A 26,923-nucleotide genomic window follows, 5' to 3' on the forward strand; every position below is an offset into this window, starting at 1 on the left:
GCTGGTAACTCATTAGTCTAAACTCAGGACATGTTTCTTCTAAAATATTGCATTTGACTGAATAGTTACAACACAAAAGAGCAAGACGAGAAACATTTGATGTCAGGCTCTTTGGTAATATTCATGGCTTTATGTGACTATGAAACAACACAAGGAATAAGAGAATTTTAAAAAAAAACACACTTTTTTAAGATAGCCAGGGTTTTACTCCTCTGCTATACTGCTCATCTTTAATCTTTCAATTTCAAAAACAACAAATGCTATATCACAATGAAAAAAGAAGTTAAGATAGACCGTTTTATTTATTTATTTCACATTTGTTAACCGGGTTAGTCCATCTGAGCCAATGGTTCATTTTCAGTGGAGACCTGAGGAGAAAAGCTCCAGCAATACAAACATAAAAAGATAACATAGTAGGCAATATACAAAACCCAAGAAAAACAGTGCAACAATACAACATAAGCAAAAATTACATATGCAGTAATCAGGAGAAATTAATAACTAATAAAAATAAAACAAAATGAAGTAAATACAAGTACATTTTAGTATTTACAATAATGGCATACCTTTCCCAAGTAGCATAATGTAGTATTGTCTAGTGAGCAGATTATTTATTTATTTAAGATTTGTTACCCGGGAAAGTCCGATTTGGAATGAAGCCAATTTTCAGCAGAGGCCTGGGAAGAAATCCTCCAGATGCATGTCTTTGTAATGTGGGAGTAAACCCACATGAACGCAGGGAGGACATGTATACTCCGCACAGAAGGTACTCCAGCCAAGAATCAAACCAGGGATACTCTTTCTGTGAGGCGACAATGCTACCGCTGTACCACTACGCCGTCCAGATTAGTCGTTTAATTATTAGATGTAGACAGGTAGTGAAAAGAAAGGAAAATGCAGATTATGGAGGATTTAGGCAAGGACAGGCTTTTGAGTTCAGAAAGTAGTGCTTGACTTCACTTTTAAAGCAGCTGGAACTAGTGATGCTACGAATGTGAGGTGGTAGCCTATTCCATGTAAGGGATACAGAGTGTTTATAGAGGAGTTTACCTTAAGTTTTGTTGGATTTATAGATGTCTAGAAGGTGCTGGTTGGAACTATGAAGAGAGTGGGCTGGGGTAAAGGGGAATACTAAGGTAAAGAGTGATGGGCAGGCTAGCCGTTTTTTGAATAGGGAGTGTGTCTGCTGCAGCTGGGCAAGTAGTAGGAGCTGGGGGAATTCTAGCCATTGAAGCTATTTCAGGACAAAGTAATGATGCAATTTATAAGGTTGGTTACTGGCGAATCTGGCTATGTTATTGTAAGCTTGTTCTAGTTTGGAGAGAAGGTTTGACTGGAGGTGAGTTAGGATAGGGGAGGCATAGAGGAGACATGGAAGGAGATAGGCTTGGGTAAGGGTGGGTTTGGAGTTGGGAGCAAGAAATTTCTCATTCTTTTTAAAAAGTGCCAAATGTTATTTCACTAAACACAACAACATCCACGCTGACAGACCCCCTCCAAACCCATCTCATGCTAAATTAACTCTTCCTGAAGCTCACAGGCATTTACTGCACCTTAACTTAATCTTTCCAACGTGTTTTGCATTCATACACATAAATGAAGCATGCAAAGTTAAGCATGAATGTGCCACTAGGGAGCTAATGGTGTAGCATTAACAATGACGCCATGATTTTTTTATTTTTCTATGTCTACCATTTTACGGCTTCCCCTCTTCTGTGAATTTGTTACCCATAGCCGAGTGCTTCCCTTTGGGTTCAGTAGTTTGAGTATTATTCCATATTAATTCCAAGGTTTCAGAGTTTTACTATAATACATAAAAGAGATCATATATATGAAGAGCAGCATAGTGACTCAGCGGATAGTGTTGTCACCTCCCAACTGGAGGTTCGCCAGTTTGATTCTTTATTTAGTAATGTAAGATTCACTGAATGATATTATTGTCAAGATAAAATGTAAAGTGTTTGAAAAAAAAAACATATATATATATATATATATATATATATATATATATATGTATGTATCTACCTCACCAGATTAATACACCACAATGTTGACAACAAGAAAGTCAACTGCAAAAGGTTAACATCAGAAATGCAACTCTAAACCACACAAGTATAAGTACAATCCTTGCTACATGCAACCAACAAAAAACAAACTAACCCCTGCATCCCCCACACCCCCTGCTAACTAATTCTAAGATCATACAATCCCCAGAGAAAGGGAATATTCCCTCACTTGAGGACTGTCAATCTCACACAATTATCCACCTTTTGTATAAGACAACCTTTTACAGTCAACTTTCTTGCTGTCAATATTCTGGTGTCTCTACCTATCGAGATGTTACCATATAAGTGCATTAGTTCTTTTATATCACTCATTATATAGTAACTACCACCTAGCAGGCAGTAAAAGTAGATGCCAGCATTACAACACTCTACACAATATACTCCTAAGCTGACTGTGGCTAAATTTACAGGCAGTTATTTTTGCTTAATATTTGCCTCAATAAATATGGTGGTCTCCCAAGAGGTAGCATGTAAAATAATTCACAAATTGTGTTGTTACTTGTAAATTAGTGCCACCTTAATGAACACATATGGCTGTAGGAAAGTTCAATGTACTAACATTGCACTGTGATTTTTCAAGCCTATGGGTATTTTGGGCAGCTTCTTAAATGCTCTTGAAAGGCCATGCATTGAAGCCAGCCTTAAGTGAACCATGACAATCATAAACAACTGTGGTACAGAAAGTATGTCACTAATATCAGCAAACCTCCAAATAAGAGAATTATGCCTTTTAAATATTCAGAAGTTGAAGTATGTACAGCTGTTTACAGGCTTCCACTGAAGATCAAATATTTAATCTTAGCTGGTATATCCTTTTCATTAAACAGGGATCTGTTATCCTCAGCCTGAAGCTATTTAATTAATAACATCAGAAGAATCACATTTTACACATAAAATGCCTATTTAAAGTACACTGTTGCTGCTAATGAGCTAAACCATATTTATATCCTGAGATATGTAACATGATAACTAGCAAAATATTACCCATTATTTGAAGGTAAGTTTCTTGTGAGAAAGTTGGAAAACAGGTGCAATTTGTAAACTTTATCAGCTGATACCCCTCTTAAATGACAGTGTAGATACAGAGCCAGTTCAATCTAATGTCTACCAACTGCTTTCCTAGAAACTTCTAGCAAAGACTAAAGTATTCTGTATGAGTTCGGGTAACTTACCTGACTGAAAGGTGGTACCTAAATAGTTTACCCTATAACCCCCCACCCAAGTATATCAGTGGAATTTTTTGCCTTTCACAGATTTACCATTCAGTGCAGCAAAATGCATCATTAACTAAAACATTAAAGCAAAAACATGTTTGCAGTTCCCATACCCACCACATACCACTATACCTCTAAGTGTAACTCCAAGATCAGAACCCTGGGAGTGTGTTGTTCTGCAATCCTACTTTGTAAGTTGGTCTATTGCTCAAAAAACAATTAGTGAGACCATTTTAATGTTTTCCATTTCATCGCAATAAGGTTCAAAGAACAAAATGGACCCCCATTAAAGCAACAACAGGTTGACTTTATTTTCTCCATCAAGCTCCCAGTCCAGCTGTTAGAACATATAGTTACATTTAATGCTCAGATCATTAAGAATGGAATAATTAAATCTACTGCTGCTCTCAAGGCACCTAGTCCAGATTACCCTTGGCATGAACTTCATTCATTTTTCCTTACTTATTACTCCCTGTGATTCACCTAGCAAACAAAGACATATACCTGGGAAAAAGCAACTGATTCATGGACAGAAATCATAAAATCATCTATAGCTAAGATGGGTGAATAAACTTCTCTTCCAGTCCTGAACAGGTTTGTATCATTAAATCATATTTATAACATATTTGCTTCTTTGATAAAAGTATGGACATCACCAGTTCTTAGGTCATTTGTGCAAGATGACCAAAAATGGATTCATTCAACAAAGAGAAATTTACAACAACATTAAAACAACTTTGTCTCTAATCACAATTGCTTAGAAAGTTCACAGCTCCTTATTAACCTCAACCTGGATGCTTAGGAGGCTTTTGAAAGGACTGACTAGAATTTCTTGTTACAAACCTAACAAAGAATAGCAGTTTCTGCCTAACTTAATCACAATAATACAATATATTTAAAAAGATAATTATAAACAAGTAGAGATCATGGGATACGTGCTTCTCCTTTTCCAGTATCTGAGATAACTAGACAAGCATGTGTACGCTCTGCCTAATAATTGAGTCCCATGATTCAAGCTCATTTGGACATGAGGGAGGTTAATACTGCTGAAGATGAACAGTCATTGGTTCTGTTGGCTGATAACCCACTTATCTACCCCAATGAGATGTAATACCCCTATTATCTAAAGCACTTCAGCTATATATCTAGTTAAAAACTAATTGTCTAGACACAAGTGACAGTAGATGTTTTCAATTAACTGACAAGGAAACTGCATTAAACTTCATTGTGAGTACACCGGAATCATTTTAAATTATACACTTCAATGTCCCACATGAAGAAAAACAAAGGTTCCCAGGTTCAACTGTCACATTTAGAATCTACTGATTTTCAAGAAACTTAACTACCAAAACTCCATCTTTGCATGTTCTACACTATTTTTGAAGGATAAAAAAATAAAAAAAAGATTATTTTTGAATGAAGTTAATGCCTTCATCTTAAAACTTGTAAAAGTTAAAACTTGTTCTGACTGTGAGAGGAAGTTCTCTGACATCATAAAAGGCACTATGTAATACAGCCTTCAGTTTTTTATTTATTTTTAGTTTTATGCCCCTGTATGTGATATTAGTGCCACCTATACTTCATTCCAGGCACCAAATTTAAAGGATTTCCTTACAGACCAAGCAGAGGACATTATAAATTAGTTGTAAAAACAGAATATAAAGAAAATTCCTGAAGTCTATCAGAATAGTTCAAGTTTTCACATCTTATGACTTTTCAGGTAAGACATTTTTGTAGTTTTTCAAGTTGCTTTAGTTGGCTTGTTCAAAGGCTTTAGAATTTAAATGAAATATTTATTTACTTAATCATATTTGTTTACCAGGAAAGTCTGAATGGGCAGTTGCCCATTTTCAGCAAAGGCGTGGGGAAAAAAGCTTCACAGTAACAAAAAGATAACATTGTGATCGATAATATTACAAGTCTTAAAGTAAGACAGAAGATTTACAGTTTAAACATTTATAACAGATTAGACACAGTATAATAATGTTGGTTAATAAAAAAATACCTCAAATATGGCTATGATTTAGAACTGAGAAATTAGTGAATGCAAGTAGTAAGACAGTGAAGGGCTACAAGAGCAAGTTTTGTTAGATAGCAGGTAGTGAGATAGAAAGTACAGGAAAAGAGCCAGTGAAGGAAGAATGGTAGAAGTTAGGGAGTGAGTAAAGACTGGAGAAATAGGACAGGATGCATTATTAGGTGGTTACAAATAACCTGGGGTGCAACTGGACGACAGCCATGTTTTGGCTAGGACATTTTTTACAGTGTTTTTAAAGCAATGGAAAAAGGTTCTTGACCTGATGGATACAGGTATGGATTTCCAAGCTTTGGTCACACAGTATGAGTATAGTGTATGCCCAGCAGATATGAATGGTTTATGGAGAGGAAGAAGTTTTGGTCATTTGACTGTAAAGTCCAAGTGGGAACATAGCAATGTAGGATAGTATTTAGTGCAGGCCATGCAGAAGGATGTTGACTGATATTGTAGATGGTAAGACACTATACTTATCTTAGTTGTTTGGGGAGTTCTAACCAATTTGGGGTTTTTAAAGCTCTGCTGTGAAGGATTCTGAAAGGGGTATTTGCTGTAAATTTAGTAACTTTATTATAGTTCTGTTTTTTTTGGGGGGGGCTGGAGGTTAGAAAGTATGGGGGGTCATAAAGTAGTGAAGGGAGGAGGTAAGTAGTGGCCAACGCAGTTTTAGCTGCATTGGTAAGAATGTGTTTGGCTCTATAAAGCATCCCTAGTTTTTGATGAGTTTTTTTTTTTAATGTAATTTTGTATGTGTAGGTCATATTTAACTTCAGTGGTTTATTCAGTTGTTCAGTGGGTGCATTATGACTCACAGGATATCTTCCCTCAGGATAACGGTATAGGGTCAAAGGTAAGTACTAGCATAGCTGCCCTTTAGGGCCATTTTAAGCCTAGCCAATTTCCCCTTTTGTGCACAAAATAACCTATCCTATTTAGTTACAGATTGGCCTTACCCATCCCATGGTCGATAATTATACATTACCCAAATGAGAATAACTGGGATAATACTATAGATAATTTGAGGGGACCCATGCATGAGACAAAGCATTTAGGAGCTGCCTCTGTCCATTGGTAGTTTTCCATCCATAGATCTAAGCTGCACTTGAAAATGGACAGGTATGAACTTTGTTTAATGTGGATGGGAATCTGTTCCACAGCAGCGGTATCCTCTGTGAGATATACCTGCCCCACCAAACTGTTCTGTTGATGCTGCAGAACAGGTTTAGATCCCTAGACTGAGTATTTCTGATACCTTATGACTTGCTGATGTACAGTAAATCCACCAGTAATGGCTCAGATGATGCCTTACATGCCAGACACAGGTCACCTCTTAGCAGTCTGTAGGATACCAAGTATGTTTTCAGGGCTTTGAGTCAGTCCATGTTGGACATGTTCTTTAGGCCATGTATCTCTTTGGGCATTCCAGTTGTTGCACGTGTCTGGACAGATACATGCCAAAGGGACATTATATTCAAAGGCTGCCTAATGAGGGCTGAGTAAAGGGGACAATGACATCCCTAGATCTAGACACAATCCCTTTGTTTATAAGCTGTGTAATACAGAAAGACTTTCTTACAACAATAGACAGATGTTGGTCAACAGTTAGGTCACTGTCCACATAAGTTCCCAAATCCCAAACAACTGGATCAGCTCTTAGGGGCATATTGTCAATGTGGTAGTTCCTGGGGTAGATGATTTCACAAACAAAACAATAATGCATTTTTTGGCATTTAGTTTCAGTCCATGATTTTGACACCAGTTATTTATTTGAGACAAACCTTCCTGCAGGATGACTAAGTCATTTGGGGACTCAGTGACTGCTCCTAGCTTGTAGTCATCTGCAAACTTAGTCAGCCAGAGCCCTTTGGTATTGGCCTTTACTTACGAAAAGTAAATGCCAAACAGGAGAGGTCCAAGACAGAGCCTACCAATATAAAATATTACTCTCAATTTCATACATCACACAAACTATACTATCACAACTACCCTCTAACTGGCTTACCCATCTCTAGAAGAAAAGGAAAGAAAATTTATACAATGGAAATAAAGTTCATAAACATGACTGTAGCAATTTTTTCTGCTTGCATCAATTCTGATATATAATTGGAGATGCTACCACAATCTAGTCATAAATATATACTTATTCATCCAGTCTGTAAAAGAAAAATGAAATAAAGAAGGTAAAAATACTTTGTTGACTTTCATTTAAATGGTTTAGGCATAATAAGATTTCAGTAGTTAGGCTTTTCAAAAACTGACAAATGGGACATAATATGGCAAAGAACATGTAATGAATATGGAAGCGCTAACAGGTAAGTACAGCTGGTGTATTTCTCTTAATGTGTGATTTGTTGTGTTTCATGAGGATATTGACTAGACAGTACTAGCTTTGATCATGCAAAAGTACAGAGAATAAACTTAGTGTATGGCAGCAATTTCTGTACTGATTCAAGATCAGACCTCTGTACTTCTGAGATCCACCCATGTTAGCTTTGACTGCATTCGTGCATTTTTAAGGATGAGTAGTGTAGATGAACATGCCCATGTTTAAAGAATTATATGACACACTGGATAATGTTAAGATTATAAAACATAGTTTAGGAATGGTCAGGCTCAGAAACATTACAAGTAAGCACTGATTAGGTTCATAGGTTTATAATAGGCTAATGACCACCAGGGTCCATACAAGCCTAGCTGTGCAACCTAACCAAGTTCTTGGATGCCTATATGGTGGGACATGTTAGTAAAGAAGTAGCTAAGGGTTATGTCTGGGCTATACTAGTTGGGGATTAATTCACTTACTGTAGACCTCTGTCCATCAGGTCCATGGGGGCTAAGCCAGGAGTGAATTTGCAAATTCTCATCCGCTGATCAAGGTTTCATTTGAAAAGGGTAGGGATGAACTCTGCTTCATGCAGATGGGACGCTTATTCCTTAGCACGGGGTTCTTTTGAGACACATATCGGTCTCTCCAGCATGTTCTGTTTATGTTTCAGACAAAGTTCATATCCTTGGATATAGTGTTTCTGGTGCTGTTTGTTTTACAGATGTGCAAGAGAGCCATGAGAGCTGGATATGAGGCACAGATCGCGTCTCGGTAACTTTTAGAAGACTGAGTACAGCGCTTGGGCCTTAAGGCGATCTGCGTAGGACAGGTATTCATACCTTGATTCTCCTTTCAGGGCATTTCAGCTACTGCAAGTGCCTGGTTAGGTACATGCCAAAGGGGGCACTGTACTCAAGGAAGGGGCTGATCAGGGCTGAGTAGAGTAATACTATTAATTCCTCCTGCCTGGATGCCACACCCTTGTTTATGAGTTGGGTGACATACAATGATGTTCTTACTAGCTTGGCTATGTGTTGGTCAAAACCAGATTACTGTCCATATATGTTCCCAGATCCCTAACTATCAGTTCAACTCTTAGAGGTGTTTTTTTTGATGAAGTAATTAGCTTGTGTGAATGATTTCCCAAAGGGCACTATAATGCATTTCTTTGCACTGAGTTTTAAGCCATGGCTTTAGCACCAGTCATTTGTTTATGTTAAACCTTCTTGTAGGATCTTGCTGCTGTTGTGTGGGGAGTCTATGATAGCTCCCAATTTACAGTCATCATACAGTCAGAGGCAGTTGACATTAGCCTTTACTTACAAGAAGTGGATGACAAACAGGAGCAAGCCCAACAGAGCCCTGAGCTTCTCAGTTGCTGACCAGTCTCCTAGTGGAGGTGGTTTTGCTAATCCTGACTTCTTGGGTCCTATCTGTGAGACAGCCAGCAGATCAGAAAATGATGTCAGGATTTATGTCTAACTCTGAGAGCTTGTCAACAATACCCAAGTGGGGTATCAAACATCGTGGTCAGGTCAATGTAGGAGGTATGCACCATTTTCCTCTTGTCCATAGCCTTGGTGAAACTCTTGAAGAAGTCTACCAGGTTAAGTAGGTAAGACCTTCAAAGCCAAAGTGGGATGGATCCAGTGTTTGTAGGTTGCCAATGTCATTGCAAATCATTTCCATGATAATTCATTCCATGGCTTTTCATATCACGCTTGTCAGAATGATGGGTCTGTAGTTCCCAGGATCTCTTGATGGCCCACCCTTTTGAAGTGGTAGGACTGTTGCAGCCCTCTATTTACCTGGCATGTAACCTGTTTTGAGACTGTAGCTGAACAGTGCATTAAGTGGTTCTACTATGTCTTGTTTTATGCTATTTAGGAGGTAAATGGGAGCATTGTTGCTGCCAATTGAAGCACTGTTTTTAGCCTTAGTAAGCACCACCAAGACCTGCTCTCTGTTGACAGGGGGGTATGCCAGAAGTGATTTGACAGTTGGGAGGTGAAGTTAAAAGCTAAATTTATTGGCAAGTAGATTCATTATGTCACCCTGGTAAGTGAAGGTTGTGCCATTTACCATCAGTTCTGCAGACTGCTGAGGGTAGCCTTTAAGGTTCCTGACATAGCTGAAGCAGGCCTTATTATTGTCCTTAGTCTAGAATGCTACTCTAACTTTATAATTGGCCTTTTTGGGATTTACTAGACATATTAGTTTCTTGTTTAGTTGAATCAGAGAGCTCTTGTCTCTATGAGAGCTGTTATTCCTAATTTTGGCCATGAAGTTTTTTCTTTTGTCATATACCCTGTTAAGTTAAGGATTCCACCAGTGGTGTTGTTTTTTGCTGTTAGATATGGGCTTACTTCTGGTTGGTACACAGCCTCAATGCAGCCATTTACATGTTTGTACCATGTTTCTGTAAATAATTCTGTGTAGGTAGCTGTGTTTTCTGTGTTTGGGAGAAGTGTAAATTTTGACAAACTGTCACTTAATAGGATCTGGTCTGCTTTAGAATAGTTCCTAACAGTTGCAGGTTTTCTGGATTGATTTTTATTTCAAGGGAGACAGCTTTGTGGTCTGAACTCACCAATAAGGACGTGACACAAGAGGGGTGGAACGGTCTCCCATGTTGATGAGTACTAGGTCCAATATGTTTGATCCTCTGGTTGGAGTTTGCACTGTCTAGTCCAGGGTGTTTCAGGAAACACTGCACCTGTGAATTAGAGGAAATGTGTTTCCCAGTCTATAGAGGGGGTAGTTAAAGTCTCCAGTAAATAGGGCATTTGGTTGGATGGTGAGTACCTCTAGTAAGTTTGTCTAGGGTAAGAGTTGTGAGCTTTATAAGTCATATAGGATGACCTGTAAGCTAGCCAGGACATAGCAATGAGTCTTGGACATGGATGAACTCCAGAGCATCATTCTGTTTAACCAATATGGAGTTGTATTTCTTGCTAATGTAGATCAAGACACCTCCATGCTTAGCCCCTGTTTGTGCTGCTGTTGGTCTAAATGTGTAGAAGACACTGTAGCTTTCCACTGCTGGTGTACTTTGTGGACGGTTGTTGTAATTGTAGAGTTGTGGAGTTTTTGTTTAAGTTCCCAGCATTGAGCTGTAACACCTTAAGGTTACTTTGATTTTTTTTTTTTTTGCTATGTTGACACTGCCTAAAAAAGGCTCTAAGGGGATGGAGAAAAATTTTAGCCAATATCCAAAATTCCAGGGGGACACGTGCAGACCATTCTTGGCAAAGCAATGTGGTATGTTAACCATGTCCTCCCATGCTGATAGTGGACTCACCTGGAGCGATAGCAGAAACTAGGCCAGTTATTAAAATCAATGATTTTCGGTTCATGCTGTGGCATCATCTTTGGTGAAGGTAGAATGCTGATCAGTGCAAAGCATGTATGTGTCTATGACACATATTCAGAGAGATCCATAATGTCACATTTCATATAGTCCAGTGGGATATTTCTCAGGTCATTTACATCCACATGGACTGTGATACAATCATATTGGTACCTGTGGTGCAGTGACATGAGTGCGTACATGTTATTGCAGATTCTCACTGCTCTAGCCGGGCAACTAGCCGTTATCTTCTCCTTGTCTAGGCTGGTGAGAGGGCCATCCGTGTGTTGTACAATCGAATCCCATATGACAAGAGTAATAGGTAAAATCTTTGCTTGCCTTATGGGCTTTTTCTTGGGGGATCATTAGGTGTAGGCTTATGTGTGGTACTAGGCATTGCTTTTGGTGTGTGCTTTAGTGGTTATTGAGGATAGGTATTGCCGTTTGATGGCTTAGTAGGTCTTTGAGTTATGGAGAGGTTTTTTTTTATGTACCTCAGTATAAGAGGGTGAGTGCTATATGCGAAGGATGTAGAGTGTGTGTGTGTGTGTGTGTGTGTGTATATATATATATATATATATATATATATATATATATATATATATATATATATATATATATATATTCTTGACAACCTTCTTTGAAAGCCATATTTTTGCTTCCAAAGTTATGTATGTACATCTTTCACATACTGTGTTTCTCTGAGGATTAAAAGGATGTCTGTGTACGTAAGTCAGTTGCTACATTGTCTGAGGATACCTACATCTATCAAGTTGGTGACAATGACATTAGGAAATTGCAAGTCCATGTTATCAGGACCTCTATTAGGAATTGGCTATTATGGTTTAGGAACTTGGTTTTACAGTGGTCACCTGAGTGGTGACTTTTAAAGCTAGATGTTAGATAGTACTATGACCTGGTATTAGTGCTGTCTGATATACTAACTAGCTGCCCTAAGCTTAGCTCCATGCAAAACCTTTCTGCATTTTAGGTTAAAGTCTTAAGTACCATTTTTATTGGTTTGCTACTATACAGGCTAAAGCTGACAGCCACTATGCAGTGAACAGTTCTGCAAAAAAAGCTCCTAATTTGTAGCAGACAGAAAGAAGCTGAAAGCTAACTCTGTTTCTTCGGCCAGTAACAACTACACTTTGAGCTCCCTGGAGTGCTTCTTAGCTCAGAGAGAGTAGGTAAACACTATCTGCCACAAGCTGGATGATCCTGAAACGTCTTAATTTAAAAGCACATCAAAAGTAGCTCTCAAGTGCAGATTAACACCAAACAACTACGTTCATAATAACTCCTTTGGCTAATGAAACAATGTCACCTAAAGCCTCCCGGTGTGTTTCCCAACCTGGGCTGACTAGGCTACTTTACTACTCCCACTAGAATTGCAGTCCCAGTCTTCTTAATATAAAAACGCACACACTTCGGTTAGCCAAAAGTGAAACGGTACCAACTAGCTACAGCAAGTAATTGTCTCTTTAAGCCTCCTTGGGTGTTTTCCAACTCACATAGACTAGACTACCTTTCTACTCCCACTAGAATTGTAGCCCCAGTCTTCTTAAGGTAAAAACACATTTTAGTTAGCCAAAGGTGAAAGGTATCAGAAACAAATCAAGCGACTGGCTAGAACAAGTAATGCTCACATAAGCCTACATGTGTGTATCCCAACTCAGATAAACCAGACTACCTTTCTTTTGCCACTAGAACTACAGTCCCAGTCTTCTTTACTAGGTTCAAATGTAGGCATGCAGAAGGAATTCAAAACAAACAAACAAACAAACAAGGAATTAAAAAAACCCTATATAGTTTCTATGCTTCTTTAGTGTGGAATAAGTTGCCCTTGTCCCTTAGATCTATCTCCCAAGCAATTTTTTTCAAGACAGCCCTCAAATATTACCTTTTCAGTGACTGGAAATGTAATTGCAATCACCCACTTAAATCCTCCCTTCCCTTTCCACTTCTTCCACTTCATATGTACTGTACCTTTTTTAAATTATCTGCTTCTTACACTCTGGAATTAAAGACTACTCCTTATACCCCTCCACCCCCCCTTTATTATGATACTCATTTTTCTCTTTCTCTTATTACTTTTCATCTTACTTCCACTCCCTCATATCTTTTTTTTACCTCTACGTATTTAATACTAGACCCTCAATATTTGCGTCATTTGCTATTCAGCCACTTTTCTTACTAACCACCTTAATATCCTGTGCTAAGTAGGTTGTCCCTTTTGCAAAGTTCTTGGATATTTTACTATTATTGTTCTCCAATTTAAATTATTGTTCATACTTATTATTGTAGTTATTTTACATTACTTCCTAAAAGAGTACTGCGAATTAATTACTTGTAAAGTTTAAACTGTGCTTTTCTACAATACTTGTATAATTTGCACTTTGGAGCTTTTCTCCCCGGGCCTCCGATGAAAAAGGGCACAAGCTCAGATGGAGTAACCCGGTCAATAAATGTCAAATAAATAAATAATAAACATCCATGCCAATGTTATGATATTATAAGATTATAAATTAAGAGGAAAAGTAAAAATAAAAGACAAGGATGGGTCACAGAATGCTTAATGGTTTGATAATGGAAGATGACCAGTGTTTCAAAATGTTTTTGGAATATGATCTGATGGTGTTACCTTTTTGTAAGATTTAGGGACAAGTGGTCTGTGTGCATGTCCACTTGCCTACAGATCAAGGTATCAATCTATCAAGGAAAGAGCTGTTGAGAAGGTTTACAGCAATAGACTTAAAATGACAAAATCAAGCCTTCTATCTTTAAGCCCCCGTGATGTTTAAGTCACTGCAATGATCAATTTAGTTTTCCACAGCCACCACTTTCAAAGTCATATTTCTCAGCTTGCAGTCCTCAGTATGGTTTAATTTCACTCATACAGTCATTTCCAGACATGCAACTTAGCCTTAAGTACTTTAATATCCTCCATATTCTTTTACTCTGTTTTAGATAATCTGTATCTCAAAATTTGTTAAATTAAAACGGTTAGTTGCTTCAGTTTTAACTCCAGTCTCAACCAGAGAAATAGGATCTGAAGTTGAATTTCTGTTCCTTAGTGCTAGAGGGAAAGCGTTTAGACAGCAAGTTGACAAGACACCAGCTATATAATTAATAAAGCCTCTAATAATAAAAGGGTAATTAGTTGACAAAATGATTGCTAACAGAGGTGCACTTGTAGGACAAAATAACAGTTCAGAAAACATTTACCTACATACAGTGTTCACTCTGCAAAGTTTTAAGTATTGGCTAATATTAAGCTAAATACAGAATATTACGCAAATGCTAATAAAGTGATATAAAGACCACTGACACCTTTGGAATATAGTTGGTTCAAATTATTACCCTTCAAGCCTTGGGTTTCTGTCAGACAGACAGTGATGATACAGCCATCATTAATTTTAAGGTTCTGCTAAGGTTTAAGGTTTTTTAAGTGTTTTAAGGTTATGCTAGCACCTAATTCTTCCCCCTGCATGCCAATCAAGAACCAGATGGCTCTTGTCTTAATTAAATAATTTTATAATATTCTGCACATAATGAGTGAAACTTAATGCTTAAAGGTGCAACGGAAACATAAAAAAGTGACATCACAAAAAGATAGTTGCCCTTTTTAATCGCACTTTGTTCTGGGAGGATATGAACAAAAAAGGTGGGATTCAAGAACAAAAGCAAAAGGTAGAAGGATACCTGCAGAGTAAGAATGGTCTAAAGAAAGTGTAGTGTGTGTGTGTGTGTGTGTGTGTGTGTGTGTGTATAAGCTTGTGTACACACATATGTGAATGCACTTGTATATAAATTTGCACGTGTGTGCCCATACCTGTGCATGTGCGTATGTGTGTGTGTGTGTGTGTGTGTGTGTGTGTATAAATTTGCAGGAATGTACCCATACATGTGCGTATGTGTGTGTGTATGTGTGTGTGTGCGCGCGCACGTGTGGGAATGCACTTGTAAATATAATTGTGTGTGCCCATACCTGTGTGCACAAGCACTTGAACGTATGTGTGTGTGTGTGTGTGTGTGTGTGTGTGTGTGTGTGTGTGTGTGTGTGTGTGTTTTCATGTGAGTACACATTCTGAGCAGAGTTATTTTACTGTTTTTTTATCACCTGGATGACTGTATTAGGGTCAAGTGCCTTTTGGTAATGCAGCAGCACTGATTAAGTGGTGTTCAGAGTCACACAGTACATAATTCAGGACTGACAGAATGCAACCTCAAATCACAACACACAGCTCATAAGCATCTCACAGCCTTAAACCTCTGTGCTATACTAGAGGACTGTGCCACACTCTGCCTTCATATTCTGTGTTACCAAACTGCAATTTCAGTCATTTCTTCCTATTGTAAATGACACCAGTGAAGTTATATGCAGTTTTATATCACTATTTTATTAACTGAGCATGATACAGTAGAGAAAAATGTTTTAGGTGTCATCTAGGAGGTGCTGTGATCTTAACTAATGTGGTCAGTCCCAAAGAATGAAGCAGAAATTGTGACTAACTGCTTGTATGCAGTTTATTGCATTAGCTGCTGAACTACATGGTAAACTGTCCCACATTGTATGAGTATGTCTGGAAAAAAAAACATTACTGCAGTTTTATCAGGGCAGCTTCACTTAATTCAAGCTACAGTAACATAATGATTTTATTCACAGATTATAGCTGCTTGTATAAATTAAAGTCACACCGTACTTTCATATAAATAGAAGTGACACAGTCGTTATCCCAAAAATATTTACCATTAACATCTCATATATGAATGAATCCATGGATACATTCTTGAAAAAATAAAGAGGACTGTGTTCAGAACTGCTGCTCTTTCTTTATAAAACTACTGAAGTCAGGTGTTCATAATCTTCTGGGAAAATGATTTCCACCTACGCACTAGCACACCCACTCACCAATAGACTGCTTTAAGAAATTAAGGACTTTAATATCACATATATAGCAGTTAACTGTGTGCATGCAGTTCTGTTTACAACATAGTCATAGCTTGGAAATACAAATGACCTCTCTGGAAAAGATATTCAACAACACATACACATACATAAACCAAACAAGCTAAATACCCCAAGGTCATCAGTTTCTCATTTCAGTACCATTGTACAACATGCAGCAGTGTTCTGTCTCACATTCAAATAGAGGCTCTGTACAGCAGTGCAGACTATGTAATGCTCTATTGTGTACAACAGATGTAAAATGACACCTATCTGGAGTTTTAAAACTGACTAAGTCACCAGAGTTGATGCAACACCTACTTTTTTAAGATCCACAAATGTATCTGAATATTTTTCTTTATCAATTAGTAAAAAAAAAAATGTCTTTCCAGCTGACAGTGGGGTCTTGAAAAAATATGGAAGTCCAAAATGGAGGGCAGAGTACTATGACCCACTGCATTTTTCAATCTGATAAAAGTAAAGATATTTTTCACTTTCAAACACAGGCATGTAATAGGATCCTCCCCACAAGCAGTTTGCTAAAAATTGCAAACGTAATGCAGCTGTAATTGCATGTAACAGAACATGGTCTGCAGTTATTTGTGCCAGTCAATTCAACTTCATGGATATTCTTGTTTCCAACAGTACTCCTTCTAAATGCTCAAGGCTGCAGTATCCTAAAGGAGAAGCATGGATGGCAAACATATCCAAGAAACAAATCAATAAATAATAAGTAACTCAATAAGAAAATCAATGAATTTTAAATAGCAAATATAATGGAGTGAAAAGACAATCAGGTTCTGAACATTATACAGATTAGAGCAAGCACATAGTTGCAGAATACATCACATATTTTAAACTAGGAATCTGCGCTTGTCTTTATCATAACAAAGTTAAAACACAAAAACAGACACAGAGTGTGAATTATTTTGAAGAGCATTTTAAACTTCAGTGAGTTTCTAAATGTCTTGTATAGCATAAGAACTATGTACACCACTGTTATGCTAACAGTACTCAAGAGACTTTTGAAGGTAGATTCATAGGATCTTAGGTTCATGGGTAAGGAGTTCCAGAGGCAATCAGGCTGAAGGACAGAAGGCTTTGCCTGGGGGATGAGTAGGTTTGTGCACTACTAGTAGATTTTGATTATTTGACCTTAGAACTCTGTTAGGTAGGTACATTTTAAAGGCAGAGGAAAGGGAGGGACAGATGGAGGGGTTTTGAATAAGCTTATGGGCTAGGGTTAGTTGAGTGTAAGATAGTTGGTTGGGAAGTTCTAGCCATTTTAGTTTATGGAGGGATAAACAGTGGTGAGTGGAGGAGTTATGGCTGGTGGCGAATTTTGCAATTTTATTATAGCAGGAGGTAAGCTGTTTTTTTAACAAGGACTGAAGATTAGTTAGTAGTGGGGCACCATAGAGTAGGGAGGGGATAAGGAAGGAAGTAGAGAGAGTGATTTTAGTGGCAGATGTGAGGTAGGCATTCTGTCTATAAAGCATGCCAAGTTTTTGATGTGTTTTTTTGATGTTTATTTGCAGGTGAGAATTAAATTTGAGTTGGTTGTCGATTTGGACCCCAAGTAGTTTGGTCTCTGACACTATTTCAAGAGGTGAGTTGTTTTGACTAGTAATTAAGAATGTATTCAGGTTGGGAGGAGTGACTCTAGAAGGAGTAAATAACATTAGTTTGGTCTTGGTAGCATTGAGGGCTAGATGATTACTTAGCATCCATTGCTCTGTGGAAGAGAAGGCATCTTGAGTAAGTTTTTGTAGTGTAGTGATAGAAGAGGCAGAACAGATGATAGTTGAATCATCTGCATATTGAATGATGCTAGAGTATGGGATTGATTTGTGGAAGTCATTAATAAAAATATTGAAGAGAAGAGGACCAAGTATGGAGCCTTGTGGAACTCCTGTAGGGGTACTAAGGAAAGCGGAGGTGGCTTTTTTCCATTTTACAGCTTGGTTTCTGTTAGATAGATAACTAGAGAACCAGTTCAAAGAGGTGGAAGTTAGGTAAAGTTTGGAGAGTTTAGTTAAGAGCAGGCTGTGTGAGATAGTATCGAAGGCTTTGGAGAGGTCAAGAAGTAAGGTGGAAACAATTTGTCCAGAGTCACGGGCTTTATTTACAATTTCAAGGAAGGAGTGGAGGGCAGTCATAGTGCTGTGGTTAGGTCTGAAACCGTGCTGTGTGGGAGTTATAAGATGGTTGTCTAGGAGGTGAGGAAGGAGTTGAAGATGGACACATTTTCTAGGAGTTTTGAAATGGGGGACAGGATGGCTATGGGATGGAAATTAGTAATGTTGTTATTGTTGCCACCTTTGTGTAGAGGTATAATAAAGGCTTGTTTCCAGATTTGGGGAACTGTACATTCTTGTAGGAAGCGGTTAATTAAGATGCTAATAGGGTAGGCAAGGGTTTCAGCTGCTATACTGAGAAAGTAAGAAGGGATATTGTCAGGAGCATTGGTACATGGTTTCAATTTCTGAAGTAGTTTCTTTATAGTAGATGTAGGTATGGGATTTAATGAGAAGAGGGTGCAGCCAGGAGGGGGGAAATTATGGGGTGGTGTAGATGAGGATAGAGTTTGCGTAGAAGAGGGGGTAGAGGAGTTAGTGGGTGAGGATCCACAAATGTATCTGAATATTTTTCTTTATCAATTAGTAAAAAAAAAATGTCTTTCCAGCTGACAGTGGGGTCTTGAAAAAATATGGAAGTCCAAAATGGAAGGCAGAGTACTATGACCCACTGCATTTTTCAATCTGATAAAAGTAAAGATATTTTTCACTTTCAAACACAGGCATGTAATAGGACCCTCCACACAAGCAGTTTGCTAAAAATTGCAAATGTAATGCAGCTGTAATTGCGCGTAACAGCACATGGTCTGCAGTTATTTGTGCCATTCAATTCAGCTTCATGGATATTTTTGTTTCCAATAGTACTCCTTCTAAATGCTCAAGGCTGTAGTATCCTAAAGGAGAAGCATGGATGGCAAACATATCCAAGAAACAAATCAATAAATAATAAGTAACTCAATAAGAAAATCAATGAATTTTAAATAGCAAATATAATGGAGTGAAAAGACAATCAGGTTCTGAACTTTTACAGCGTGACCTGCAAGCACATATGTTGCAGAATACATCACATATTTTAAACTAGAAATCTGTGCTTGTTCTTATCGCGTTAACAAGTTAACAAAAACATCCTCAGACACAGTGTGAATTATTTTGAAGAGCATTTTAAACTTCAGTGACCCGGTTTCTAAATGTCTTGTATAGCATAAGAACTATGTACACCACTTAAATTTGTTACCTTGCCAACAGTACTCAAGAATCTTTTCATTAAGACCAAAGGTACATAGGATCTTAGGTTCATGGGTAAGCACTAGGCAATCAGTCTGCAGACCATTATAAGTCTATCTTCTTCTTCTTTCGGCTGCTCCCATCAGGGGTCACCACAGCAGATCAACTGTTTCCATTTCTTCCTGTCCTCTGCATCTTGCTCTGTCACACCAACCACCTGCATGTCCTCTCTCACCACATCCATAAACCTTATCTTAGGCCTTCCTCTTTTCCTGTTACCTGGCAGCTTCATCCTTAGCATCTTTTTCCCAATATACTCTGCATCCCTCCTCAGCACATGTCCAAACCAACTTAATCTTGCCTCTCTGTCTTTGTCTCCAAACCTTCCAACCTGGGCTGACCCTGTAATATACATATTCCTAATCCTGTCCACCCTCGTCACACCCAGTGCAAATCTTAACATCTTCAACTCTGCCACGTCAAGCTCTGACTCCTGCCTTTTTGTCAGTGCCACTGTCTCCAACCCATATAACATAGCTGATCTCACTACCCTCTTGTAGACCTTCCCTTTCACTCTTACTGGTACTCGTCTGTCACAAATCACTCCTGACACTCTTCACCCACTCCATCCTGCCTGTACTCATTTCTTCACCTCTCTTCCACACTCACCATTACTCTGAACTACTGATCCCAAGTATTTAAACTCATCCACCTTCGCCACCTCTACTCCCTGCATCCTCACCATTCCTCTATCCTCCCTCTCATTCACACACATATATTCTGTCTTAGTCCTGCTGACCTCCATTCCTCTTCTCTCTAGAGCATATCTCCACCTCTCCAGGGTCTCCTCCACCTGTTCCCTACTCTCACTACAGATCACAATGTCATCTGCAAACATCATAGTCCACAGGGACTCCTGTTTGATCTCGTCTGTCAACCTGTCCATCACCATTACAAATAGGAAAGGGCTCAGAGCTGAACCTTGACGTAATCCCACCTCCACCTTAAATGCATCCATCACTCCCACTGCAGACCTCACCGCTGTCACACTACCCTCGTGCATATCCTGTACCACTCTTAAATACTTCTCTGACACTCCTGACTTCCTCATACAATACCACAACTGCTCTCTAGGCACCCTGTAATATGCTTTCTCTAAATCCACAAAGACACAATGCAACTCCTTCTGACATTCTCTGTACTTCTCCATCAACACTCTCAAAGCAAACATCGCATCTGTAGTGCTCTTTCCTGGCATGAAACCATACTGTTGATCACTTAATCATCACCTCCCTTCTTAACCTAGCTTCCTCTGTAGTTACTACAGCTCTGCACATCACCCTTATTCTTAAAAATCGGTACCAAAACACTTTTTCTCCATTCCTCAGTCATCCTCTCACTTTCCAAGATTTCATTAAACAATCTAGTTAAAAACTCCACTGCCATTTCACCTAAATACCTCCATGCTTCCACAGGTATGTCATCTGGAGCAACAGCCTTTCCGTTCTTCATCCTCTTCATAGCTATCCTTACTTCCTCCTTGCTAATCCACTGCACTTCTTGATTCACTATCCGCACATCATCCAACCTTCTCTCCCTCTCATTCTCTTCATTCATTCATCAGCCCCTCAAAGTACTCTTTCCATCTGCTCAACACACTCTCCTCGCTTGTGAGTACGTTTCCCTCATTATCCTTTATCACCCTTACCTGCTGCACATCTTTACTAGCTCGGTCCCTCTGTCTAGCCAATTGGTACAGATCATTTTCTCCCTCCTTAGTGTCCAACCTTTTATACAACTCATCATATGCCTTATCCTTAGCCTTCGCCACCTCTCTCTTTGCCATGCACCTCATCTCCTTATACTCTTGTCTACTTTCTTCATCTCTCTGACAATCCCACTTCTTCTTCACCAACCTCTTTCTCTGTATACTCTCCTGTACTTCTTCAATCCACCACCAGGTCTCCTTGTTCTCCTTCCTCTTTCCAGATGTCACACCAAGCACCTTTTTCTAGCAATCTCTCTTACCAGCTCTGCTGTAGTTACCCAGCTATTCGGTAACTCTTCACTGCCACCCAGTGCCTGTCTTAACTCTTCCCTGAACATCACCTCACAATTACCATTTTTCAATTTCCACCATTTGATCCTTGGTGCTGCCCTCACACTCATCCTCCTCTTCTTGATCGCCAATGTCATCCTACAAACCACCATCCTATGCTGCCTAACTACACTTTCCCCTGCCACCACTTTACAGTCTCCAATCTCCTTCAGACTGGCCCTTCTACATAAGATATAATCCACCTGTGTGCATCTTCCTCCACTCTTGTATGTCACCCTATGCTCCTCCCTCTTGTTAAAATATGTATTCATCACAGCCATGTCCATCCTTTTCGCAAAATCCATAAGCCTATCTAATAAACCATATTCAAAAGTTTCCTCCAGACTCAAGGAGCGCAGTGGAAAACAGACTTGTGGAAAATTTGAGATTGCACATCCAGTTATCTAGGTTTACCTTAAAAGAGGTAAGGGTGCTACTCTGCCAGACACTTAGCAGAAGTCTGGTCTTTTTGGTATGTAACTCTATAACACCAAAGTCTCTTACGTATCCTTTAACTAGTTAGTTGTGGAATCATTTGTTCTGAAGAGAAGCAGAAGGACAAAGATAGTTTGATTTTAATGCCTTGAAAGGCTAGACACAGATTCCCATGGAGACGTCTGTAAGAAACTGAGTAGAGACAGGTCTGTCAGTCTGTCTTGAAAGCTAAGATTTTTGAGGCCCCTGATCTTTTTAGATATGAACAGCTGAAGTCTATCAAGTTAAGTGACATGTTTAGACAAATATATGCCAAACGGGGCACTATATTCAGCAATGAGTCTAATGCTATTTGAGTAAAAGGGAATTAAGATATTTTTTGATCTAGTGGAGATGCCTTTGGAAATTAGATGAACCAGACAGATGACTTTCTGAACTACTGATGGGGCATGATGGTCAAAAGATAAGGACTTATCAACAAGAGTGCCTAGACCATTACAACTCTGTCTGAGATGAAAAGTGAATGTAAAGCCGGATCCAGCAGTAGGTGACCTAGACAGCTGCCTAGGGCCCTGTGCTGGCTGAGGGAGGTCCCCAGCCTGGATGTAAAAATAAAAAATGCTCCACTTCAAAAAAACTTCACTCTGCCAAGAACAGCTTCAGCACTGAATTTCAGTGTCATCTGAAGTCTCCCCATCTGTCCAGACCCTCTGCACAGCATCATCTGCCCAACATCAGTGCAGAAGTTCAGCATGATCTGAAGTCTGCCCATCTGCCTAGCATCAGCACCAAAGTTCAGCCCTATCTGCACTGCTGAAACACAGGAGATTTGATTGGTTATTGTTAAAGCACGCACACACAGCATTTAGTAGGAATTAGCAACACAGCACAACAAAAAAGTTCAGCACTCACACATGGCAATTGGCAGAGCCCCGTTAGCACAGCACCTACCTGTCTGCTGGTAACTGTGGAGCTTTAAATGTTGCTCCCCCTTGCTTGATCCTTAGAGTGGTGTAATACAAAGGTAAATATGATAAGTGAAGCATTTCGGTGTTGCCAAGCTGCTAAATGTCAAGACACGAGCAAACAAGAACTGGTGGAAGAGTGATCTTCTGGGATGGGCTAGAATAACTCTTTTGATGAAAGGAAAGTCAAGAATCAAGAAAAGCTAGCAAAACTTCAAGCCCAAGTATGAATAGGTGGAAAGAGGAAAGGCTACAGAAAGAAGTTGCCCATAGAACAGCAACAGCAGATGACAAGAAACTCCAGTTTTGCCTTAAAAAGGTGGACATCAACAACATATCTGGCACTATAAGGTTAATATCTTCATAAACCAGGGGACAGTCATCCACTTTAACAATCCCAAAGTGCAGGTGTCTGTTACTGTCAACACTTTCACTATCACAGGTCATGATGAAATTAAGCCATTGTCTGAAATGCTTCCAAACACTTTGAATCAGCTTGGAACACTCAGAACACAGAAGAGAACATCATTGCTTCTTCTCAAACCATCCACTGTAGATGGAAAAGTACCAGTAAGAGGAGAAGAGGATGATACCGAAATGCCAAATGTTGTTGGGTACTTTCATGAGTCATCAAAGAACAAAGCAAATTGAGTGGATTGCGAACACTTGAACTTGAACTGTCTGTAAAGAGCTGCTATTATTCTATTGTGACAGCCTTGGTTTGTAAATTAAAAAATTGGTAACGTTACAGTTTACTGACAAATATCCAGCAATAAATTAAAAATACAGTAGCAGAACTTTCTTTTGTAGTGTGGTTCTTACCCAACTTGTAACAGAACTGTGAGTAGTTTACCTTTTTTAAAGATCCGTACTGCACAGGATAAAGGAAGTTAGCCATAACACAGTCTGCACAGGAAAAACTTACTTGAATTTGGGACATCAGAGCATGAGCAGTGAAATATGATTTAATCATTTTTAATGATAAGTACAGGACTCATACAGGAGAGATTCATGTTTTGCAGAAGAGGTGTGTGTGTGTGTGTGTGTGTGTGTGTGTGTGTGTGTGTGTGTGTGTGTGTGTGTGTGTGTGTATGTCCAATATGGATATCTGCCTATAGATGATTGCACAACATTCAAAGAAACTCACTTCAGATTACAATTAGTAATACCAAGTTATTGCTCAAAAAATACATGTTTTTATTCACCATTTCCACTCTCTGGTTAAGTGACTTGCTCAAGGTCACACAGTTTTGCCAATTCCATGTGAACTTTGTTGCTTTCTGGCAAATTATTGTGGATTGTAGTAATTAAATAATGACAGGCATGGGTTTCAGACTTTGTATCCTTCAGGAAATCATTACTAACACAAAGCTTTTTTTCTAGCTGCTTCCTAGTTATACAAGAGAAACATTTAAAATATGTTCCTGATTGTTAGGTCTTTGTCTATGATTTAAGCTAAGACGTTGAGATGAAGGGCGGTCTGCAATGGTTTTCACTGTATGGTTTTGACAGCAGTAAACTGAGATATATTTCTGGCCCATTATTTACAAATTCATTCATTCATTCACTTGTTCTCAAGCAGATATGTAAAGTATACAGTCACACAAGTTTCTGTAATTGATAGTTGTGTGTGTGTGTGTATAATTATTTGGTTCCTGCAATCCACAGACGTTATGGTGCAAAGGAAGATATTGATTGCAGTAAACAGGAACATCATCATATGAGCCATGTTCTTTGGGTATGATCCTTGGTTTTCCTTGTCTGTTGACAGTGTGTTTATTATTTGGATGTGAATAAACTGGACAGCATGAAGTCTATGAGTTTAATGTTAATATTTTAACTAAGAATATATTTTTAAATTACCTTGGTTTTGTAAGCACAGGGGTTTGAAATGCAGTGTGCTGGGCTACAACTCTGTCTGGACGAGTATGGCTATGAGCTGATTTGTAGTGCAGGATTTCATTTCCTCAGCCTTCATTTGTCTACTGTGGGACTCTGACCAAGTCACTTCACCAAAAAGTGCTCCTAGGCTGCTCCTGAAAAGGAACACTTGCATCGACTGGGCCGTCTCAAGCTGTTAGCAAATGCATTGCATATTTGTCCTTTGAATTCCTGCACCCTTCAGATGGTATTAAACAGTAATTAGTGCTTCACTAGTTACTGTCTAATAATGTCTACCTGAAGGTAATTATTGCTTCACTATATGCTGTTTGACTATGAGTCCTAGCACGTGTCTTGTAGTTTAACAGATTGCTTGATACATTTACAATAAATGTGAGGTTCCAGGGAAGAGTGGTTTACTGTTGCTCATGGTAGGTCCAGTTTCAGTGTTAGACAGTTTTGTTCACAAAATGACCATCAGTATTTGCACTATAAAATATGAACACAGTGGCAGTGGTGTAGCAGATAGCACTCTAACATTTGGTGCAGAATATTGCGGGTTCTATTCCTACACCAAATAAATGGATTACTGACACTGCAGTGCAGCATAAGTGGGGGTGCTACACTACTGAGTGTATCATCCTTTGGATAAAACGTTTAACCGAGGCCACATCTGCCTGAGATGGTGGTAGGTCAGATGGATGTTCATGATCTTATGGCAGCTATTGAAATGAGTAGGATAAGTTCCCCTGTCCACTGAGCAAATCTGCCCTAAAGGTATAAATATTATCTCACTTGTTCCCTAAAAAGAGGCTACTAGCAAATAAGGACTAACCCGATCAAGAAAGGATAAATAATGTAAAAATTTTAAATTAAATCCACATTTCTGTAATAATTTCAATATTAAACAAAAACACAATATGCGCATTGAAAGTTTAGGACAGTGTTTATGGTAAATGGGGGGTGGGAGAAGGCCAAGTAATGGGACATTGGAATGGTGGAATGGCTGTGGGGGGAGGGTTTATTACCCTGCCTAGGGCCCCATTTGACCATGATCCAGCTCTGAGTGAGTTACCTATATTTCATGTCAAAATGTTTTATTTACCACAATGAACTACACTACATTTTTTTTACATTTAATTTAAGACCATTGTCCCTGCTCCAGTTGTTAAAATAGACCATACTAGACCAATTCTGGGTCATTGGAAGGTCGAATAACAACATCCAATAAACATTTGTCTGAAAACTTAGATAACCATAGACCAGGACATTTGGCCTGAAAGGTCTGAGAAAAATAGGATGGGACTCATCACTGATATCTGTGGTACACTACTAGTAATGTTTTTGCTTTCAGAAGTGACCCCTGTAACTCTAACCATATGTTTTGTCAGTCAACTAGTTAGGTATTCACCACATAACAAAAGGGTTTATATTCATACTTACAACTGCCTGCATGAGGCATAGTGTCAAAGGCCTTGGCCAGGTCCAGGAATGCTATATGTACTAAGTAACCATTATCTGTGCTTTACTGATTTTTTTAAGTAAATTAAAAAGGATAAATAGGTAGGACCTTCCTTTCATAAAGCAGAACTGATGAGGGTCCATGGTTAACAGATTTTTAATGTCCACATTAAAGAAGTCTGAGATAATACATTCCATAGCCTTATATACAAATCTAGTGAGACTAATGAATTTATAATTACAAGGGCCTGTGGTATGGCCATCCTTCTGTAATGGCATTACAGCTGCTGTTTTCCACCTTCAAGAATTTAACAAGTTGACAAGCTTAGATTAAAGAGGTTAAGCAAAGGTTCAGAAAGGCCATATTTGGCAAAACAAGCAATGTGATATTTTGTATGGGCCCATGGATGAGGTATTCTTAGCTTTAGAGAGGGTTGAAAGGACTTGCTCCATGACAACTATTGAGAGTGTATGTGACTGTGGAACCTGTGGAATAGAAATAACTGTGGGTGGAGTAAAATTTACACTGAATTTGGCAGCAAGGACATTAACTGTCAGAGTGACCAGTATTATTGTGGGTTAGAAACAAACATTGTTAATTCATAGCCTCCTGCTAAATTTAAAGAATGAACTGCATCTATGTTTGGTTTTAGCAGCTAGTTTAAGTTTATATTTAGCTTTGCGTTCCTGATAATTTCCTTAACCTATTTACTAATTTGCTTAAGTGTGCTCTTTACATAAGCAGAAGAAGTCTTCTTATAAGCTTAAGTACTTTCTTTTTCTTGTTATTTAATTTATTTATATAGCTATTTCACCACAAGAGTTTAATTTTAAACTTCT

General features: G+C 38.7%; 1 protein-coding gene and 1 pseudogene across 2 annotated transcripts in view; one reads left to right on the forward strand and one right to left on the reverse strand.

Moving 5' to 3' along the window:
• PTPRN2 (protein tyrosine phosphatase receptor type N2) overlaps window positions 1-26,923 on the reverse strand; it is a 4,238,418-nt gene that overhangs the window by 3,727,903 nt on the left and 483,592 nt on the right. The window lies entirely within an intron of this gene.
• LOC122793945 lies at window positions 8,378-23,392 on the forward strand (annotated as a pseudogene).

The sequence above is a fragment of the Protopterus annectens genome, chromosome 2.part1, assembly GCF_019279795.1.
Source record: "Protopterus annectens isolate FY-2018-M chromosome 2.part1, PAN1.0, whole genome shotgun sequence".
Lineage (NCBI taxonomy): Eukaryota > Metazoa > Chordata > Ceratodontiformes > Protopteridae > Protopterus > Protopterus annectens.